The sequence below is a fragment of the Hydra vulgaris genome, chromosome 12 (assembly GCF_038396675.1).
Source record: "Hydra vulgaris chromosome 12, alternate assembly HydraT2T_AEP".
NCBI classification, from domain to species: Eukaryota; Metazoa; Cnidaria; class Hydrozoa; order Anthoathecata; family Hydridae; genus Hydra; species Hydra vulgaris.
The window spans coordinates 7,976,218-7,984,295 of NC_088931.1; positions in this window are offsets into that span (position 1 = coordinate 7,976,218).

Consider the following 8,078-nt stretch of genomic DNA (forward strand, 5'->3'; position numbering starts at 1 on the left):
GCAATTTTGCTATCTCAGAGCGTTAAGACCGAATTGAAGGAGGCACCCTAATACTTGTTAATAAATGATTATCAAAAAAAATTGAACATATTGATCTATCTATAACCAAATCATACAAAACTGTTCATAACATTGATCTTACTATTGTCCAAACCTTTCCAAAACTATTACCACGTGGATACTCATCATGTTTGATAATCTGTGTATATATCCCAGTCTGGTCAGTTACTGCACAGCTAGAAGCATCTTTCAAACTTGCACAACTCATTGAACCAGCAATCAGCCGTTGCTCTACTAACAACAAACCCATCAATTAATTAGTCCGCATCAACTAATTGGTCTAAACTCAAGCCAGACTCGAAAACTAGCAATCTTGGATATAATACTAACGAACACACCTAAATGTTACATTTCTCAAACTCTCCCTGGACTCGGTAACTCTGATCACCTCGTTGTTTTATGTCACCCATCATTTTATCTATATAAAACATACCTACCCCCTCCACGTAAAAATACCTACCGCTCCGGTAAAATAGGAGATACAGTAACATTAATTAGAGGCACTTACCTCGAAAAGTTAATCGAGTTGCATCATGATATCCTAACCGCATGCACCAATTTCTACAATGTAATATTAGCTGCTCAAGATTTGTGCCAATCTCTAAAAACTTCAACACTTATTAATCCCAAACCTTGGACGACTCCTTATACTTAAAGCTTAATAAAATTACGTCAAAAATATTTCAAAGTTGGTTCGTACATTGAATTGAGGAAGATAGCTGCAAAGATAAATAAACTAATCATCAAAATAAAAATATTTTATAACAAATGCTACACATTAGGCAACACTGATTTTTGGAACGAAGCAAAATATGTAATAAGTTTGCAAATAAACCATCAATTTTTGAAAATCTAAACAATCATTATCATAATGTTTGGAAAGATGAAAATATTTATGAAATCTCAGTCTTTATTAACATAAATGCAGATCAACCTTCAAATCACATATTTACTTACAACAACATTTTAACCCAACTAAGCAAACTAAAGTCTGGATCACCAGGCCCTGATAATATGTCTCTAATTCTGTTAAAATCATCCAATTTTTGAATATCTACATCACTCTGCATACTTTTTAATCGACTAATTGAATGCAATCTAATGCCAGATCAATGGAAATCAACTCACTTAACACCTATACCTAAAATACCAAACCCACTTTCAATGGGAGATTATTGGCCAATAGCTATCACATCTGCTCTATGCAAATTCTTTGAACCTATCTTGTGTATATTTATTTTTAAATAATTTTTTTTAACGAAGCATATCTGGACCACAAATAAATAATTTGGGTTCCTCTCTGGACATAGCACAATGGATGGTATAATTCAAGTAAAAGAAGACTTTAGCTACGCAAAAGACAATAAATTGTCAATATTCACCATCTTTTTTGATTTCTCTAAAGCTTTTGATATGGTTGATCACAACAAATTACTCTTAAAACTTCAAAACTTGCTTCCGAGATGGCTTACATCATGGATTGCTAGCTACCTACACAACCGTCGTCAAAGAGTAAAAACAATTGAGCATGTAACCGAATGGAAATGTATTAAAGCTGGAGTCATTCAAGGTAGTTCTCTTGGACCTATTTTATTTATGTTACTCATACATGATATGAATGATTTTTTACCACAAATCTACAAAAATACGCCAATGATATATTAACTTGCATCATCTATGACAGAGATGCAGAAAACCTACTTCTATTGTGGATGGCCTACCTAATTCTATTGTGGATAGCGTAGCGAACTGGGCTACTGTTCGCTACGCCATCCACAATAGATTGAGGCATAAAACTCAATCATTTAAACTGCAAAACATTGTCAATAGAGAGTCGTCACCCTAATCAAGTTGCAATTCCTTTGCCAATTCTTTTAAACTCTGAACTCGAATCAGTTAGTTGCTACAAGTACCTAGGAATCCTAATAAACAAAAGTCTTAACTGAGATGATCAATGGATAAAAGTTATTTTCTAAAGTAATTTCATATTTGTTTTATCAATAAGCTCTTTGATATAATGACAAACATTGATTTGGTGTGAGTTTATGGCATTGATCTCAATAACTTTGAGTGATTGTTTTGAAGTAGTTTTAATTAAGTGTGACCAATACTATTAAGTCAGTACCCTACTTACTAGTAGGGTACGAACTTAATAGTATTGAACACACTTAACTAAACATACTTCAAATTTATAGATCCTACGCACTTTTCTCACATTCTTTAAAGCGCCCCTATACTCTCGTCTTGCAGTATTGCAGCAAAAAAAGAGCTTTAATTATTTCACAAACAATCACTCAAAGTTATTGAGATCAATGCCATAAACTCACACTAAATCAATATCTGTCATTATATCTAAGAGCTTATTGATAAAACAAATATGAAATTACTTAAGAAAATCTAACCCAACACATGCAATAACTTCAAAACTATTTCAAACTACAGGCAGAAACCCTCACAGATCATTATATAAAACCAATACTGCTAACACTATATTGTATCAAAAAACGTTTGTTTAGAAATATTTACGTATACTTCGAGATGGTATCGAAAACCTATACCTTCGTTAGTAATTTTTTGTCGGTACATATCCCACTTATCATTTTTAACCTAAGAGAATAATACTCCAGATACATTATGAAAAAAAAGTTGTAAAATTCATTTATGTGCAATACACACACACACACACACACACAAACACACACACACACACACACACACACACACACACACACACACACACACACACACACAAACACACAAACACACACACACACACACACACACACACACACACACACACACACACACAAAAATATATATATATATATATATATATATATATATATATATATATATATATATATATATACACTAAATATGTAAATATATTAAATATTGTAAATAATTTGCAATAACGTTTTACAATAGCGTTTAAATTATTACAACAAGTTTTTAATAAAAATTCACTTACAATTTAATTAGAAAATTTTAAAATAGCGTTTAAAATAATTAGTATTTCAGAACTCAAGATTTCTTTTCAAACAAAAAGAAAAATTATTTTCTTATTTAGAAATTTTAAAAATGAGCAAGAAAATATAGAAACTAAAAAATACATTAATTATTAGTTAGGTTTTCAAATTTTACAATGAGACTATTGTTTAAAATAAAAAAATAATTTTTTTATTAAATATTAGTAATTAATAAGTTAATTACTCATTACTATTATTTACTAATATAAAAAGAAAAACTATAATTCATTTTCATTTGCCCTCAGTAAATGCTTTAAATTGCTTTAGAGAAGAATTAGTTTTCAGCTCATTATTTAATAGAGTGTTTCATAGCTTAGGTCTTCAGTTAGCAATTGAGAATTTAGTAGCTGAATAATATGTTTCGGATCGAATATAATCGTTTTTTGAAAATCTGGTAGGGTGTATGTAATTTATTTTTTCAAAAAACGAATTAAATAAGATAGTGGTGATAATTTATTTATCTAGTTTGAATTTGAAAATAATATGACACTAAATTATGTTTAAGTGTGAGAGAAACGATATACATTAGAGATTATCCTAATAGCCTGTTTTTGTTTACTAAATAATTACTTTCGTTGCTAAGTTTTACCTTCGCTGCGTTTGCACAACGAAAGCAACGTTTGCATAACTTTAGTGACAATAAATTAAGGAAAAGTAGAGATTTTTCGAAAAATTAGATTTAAAAATTGCTTGGCTTTGTACAATATACCCATATTTTTTGCGACTTTGTTTTCAATTAGGTCTATTTCACTCAGTATAAAATCTAAAAGTATTGGTTGCTCTGTATTTATTAGTTTTTTGTCAATAAAAGGATCCAGATATTTTATGGGAATATCTAGTTTTTTTATGAAGACGATAGAAAAAAATGTATTTAGTTTTAATTATGTTTAAAGACAATTTGTTCAATTTAAAACGTTGGGATAATTTATCAAGTTCTTTGTTTACTGTTTGAAATAATTTTCTGATATCTTTACTGGAATAAAACAAGTTGGTGTCGTCCGCAAACAAAATTGAACAAAAGATGTTAGAAAATGTATTTAAATCACTTATATTAGTGACATATAAAAATCGTTCAATAGTTGATCCTTGAGGAACACTACAGGTAATTGTCTTAATCCGTTTTTCTTCCATCATATTTTATGTATTGCTTCCTGTTATATTTCCATCATATTTTATGTATTGCTTCCAGTTAACCAAATAACTCTCAAAACAGGAAAAGTTAGTTATTATTATACCATAACTGTTAAGCTTATAAAAAGTCACTAAATGTCTTTTAAGTAAAAACATTAAAATATTGTATTATATATAGTTTAATATAAGTATAATATAACAATAAATATAAAAAGATACTAAGTAACTTATAATACTAGGGTTCAAAAAATATTTAAAGGTTTACTAAGGCTTATACATGCATTTTCATTTATGGAGTAGCTATATTTTTGCATACAATACAATATAGAAACATAAAAATAAAAAAATTGATTTTTAAAAATAATCGACATTGGTTACTAAGAGCGATGTATACATGCATCGGTACACCCGTAATAATTAGCAACATCCAAATGGTTTCCTGATTTTAAAATTGGAATGATTTTTTCAATTTTGAGCTCTTCAGGAAGAAACCTTGTTTTAAAGATAAATCAAAAATGTACAATTATGAAATTAAAATTAGTTTTATTGATTTGATAATGACATTACTACTTATATTAACAAAGCCTAAACTTTTATTAGGCTTTAACAAAGAGTCAGCATCTTATAATTCTTTTTCAGTAAGTTTATAATTAGAGATAGCATTAATGTTAGTTGCGGTTAAGTACGAGTTAAAGCGTACTTGAGTAGCTTCTACATTTGATGATAAAGTAGGATCTATATTTACAAAAAATTGATTAATTTTTTCGGCTACTAAGGATTTATTTACAATAGAATTGTTATTAATTCTAAAAATTTCATGAAGTAAATTTTTGTACAAATTTTTTTTTCCGATTACCTCCTTTAAAATAGTCGCGTGTTTTTGAATCATTTTGGAATTTTATTAATAGTTCAAAGTAGTAATGTTTCTTTGAGCGCTTTAAAATTGTTTTAAACAGCTGTTTATAATTTTAAGATTCGTCTCATTTTAAAGAGTTTTAAGAAACTTGTTATATAAATGTTTTTTTTTTTTTTTGAAGATTTAAGAATACCCTTAGTGATCCAAAGGTTTTGATGAGTTTTTGTTTTGATTACTTAAGTAACTTCTGAGATTCAATTAGAAAGATATCATGCGCTTTACTTGCGTTTGGATTTAGTTGTATGGAGTTTCAGTTAACCTATAATAGATGGTTATGAAAATGTCTAATAGATGTGTCGTTTATTAAACGTTTATAATTGTTTTTTTTCCATTCATTTTGACCATCATAATTTTCAGATAAGATAAAAATCGAAAAGTGATCAGAAATGTCAGATTTAAATTTTCCCGTCCTTATCTTTAAAAATCTATAAATATCCTTATATTAATTTATAATTTATATTTATCCTTATATTTATAAATTCATTTGTAATAATTTGGTTCAAAGGTGTTGCACTCTCTAGTTTCTCATCCTTGATCTTCTTTAGTGCGTTAAGCACAATGAATTATGTCATCGGTGTCTGTTCTAGATACAGATCAGTTGGAATTAAAAAATAATTCCAAATGTCATTTTCTTCATTAAAGTAAAATAAAACCTACTTTTTTGCAAGAATTAGTGCTGTGTTTTCATATTTTGAAACCAACTTTTCGATATGTTATATCTTCACTTTCAGAGAAATTTTTAAACTTTCGGATTATACTAATCTTTTTTAAAGTTTTCTTGCTCTTTGCATATTCTTTTGATACCTTTTTATACCTTAACAAGTTTAAGGGCATTACAACTTGTAATTTACGAGTTAAAAATAAAAAAATTGTTAAAAATATAAATGCCTTTATTAACATGTACATTAAATTAACAAAAGTAAGTTGTAAGAAGTATAAGTATATACAGTATCGGACAAAACGAGTGCAACCAAATAATGTTAGTTTAGTTTCTTTATATAAAAGTGCTGCATTTTTTCAATTTAGAGAAATAACTATGTAACTGTTTAAAGACTAAGTTCTTCAAATTTTATTCATCACAAAGTTCATTATTTGTACACTAAAATTAATAAATTAATCAAAAGTATTAAAAAAGTTGATTTCCTTCTTGACAAAACAAGTGCAACTCGACAAAATGTTGACCAAGCTATATTTCGCTATCAATATTTCTTGGCGAATCCGTTGTTGTCGATCACAGCCTTGCATCTTCGAGGCATAGATTCGATCAGGTGATCAATGAAACTTTGCAGAATCGCTGCCCAGGCTTTTTGGATTTGTTCAAACAGTTGATCCTTATAACGAACACCTTCACGATTAATTCTGCGGTTGACAATCTCCCACAGGTTCTCGATAGGGTTGAGATCCGGAGATTGAGGCGGCCAATCCATCACCGATAAGTGGTTGTCTTGAAACCACTGCTTGACTACTTTTGCAGTGTGTTTCGGATCGTTGTCTTACTGAAAAACACATTTTATTGGCATATTCCATTCAGCATGAGGTAACATAACATCTTTCAGGATATTTTTATACATGAAACGGTCCATTATTCCATCGTTTCGATGTATTGGACCTAGATCGTTAGCAGAAAAACACCCCCAGACCATTACATTGCCTCCACCATGCTTCACGGTCTTATGGCAGTAACGTAAATCGAGGCGTTTTCCGGCCGGTCGACGTACCTGGCAAATGCCATCGCTCCCAATAATGTTGAACTTCGATTCATCACTGAACAGGATAGTTCGCCATTTCTGCACATTCCAGTCAATATGAGATCTAGCAAACAGGAGTCTTTTCTACTGGTTTTTTAGTGAAATCAGCGGTTTCTTTGCAGGGCGTTGAGAAAACAATCCGGTAAGCTTCTCAAGGCTTACCGTGTTACATTTACCTTGTGATGATACAATAATGCTCTGTGGAACACAACGTCTTGGTTGGATGTGGACTGTATTGATGTAATGAAACACTTGTTGTATTTCACTTCTTGTATTGATGTTCTTCGATAAAACACTTTGATAAAACTCACTTTGATAAACTGTCTTGATAATACTGACTGATTGACTTCCATATACTGACTGAATTACATGTCGATTTACATGTCTCTTATATAGTAAAATGAACCTGTGTGAACCTGTTCTGGAAGATTCTAGATGCTTCTTTTCGATGCTTCTGGAAGCTTCTGGATGTGTCCGGATGCTTCAGAATGTTTCTGGATACTTCTGGATGCTACGGGATGCTTCCAGATGCTTCTTCTGGAAACTTCTGGAAGCTTCTGCATGCTTCTGGAAACTTCTGGAAACTTCTGGATACTTTCTTTAATTATTACTAAAGTAATCAAAACAAAAACACTTTTAAACCCTTGGATCACGAAGGGCATTCTTAAATCTTCAAAAAAAAAACAACGCTTATATAACAAGTTTCTTAAAAAAAGAACTCTTAAAAATGAAACTACCTATAAAAACTATAAACGGCTATTTGAGTCAATTTTAAAACGCTCAAAGAAACGTTACTATTCTGAACAATTAATAAAGCACAAAAATGATTCTAAAAAAACTTGGCATATTATTAAGGAGGTAATTGGAAAAAAAAGCTTATACAGAAATTTACTTCCTCTAAATCTTAAATTTAATAACAAACAAATTGTAAATAAATCCTTAGTCGCTGAAACACTTAACCAGTTTTTTGTAAATATAGGTCCTACTTTATCATCTAATATAGCAACTACTCAATCACACTTTAGTTCGTACTTAACCTCAACCAACCTTAATGTTATGTCTAATTATAAACTTACAGAAAAAGAATTACTAGACGCAGTCTCTTTATTAAAACCCAATAAAAGTTTAGGATTTGATGATATAAGTAGTAATGTCATTATCAAATCAATAAAACAAATTACAATTCCATTACTA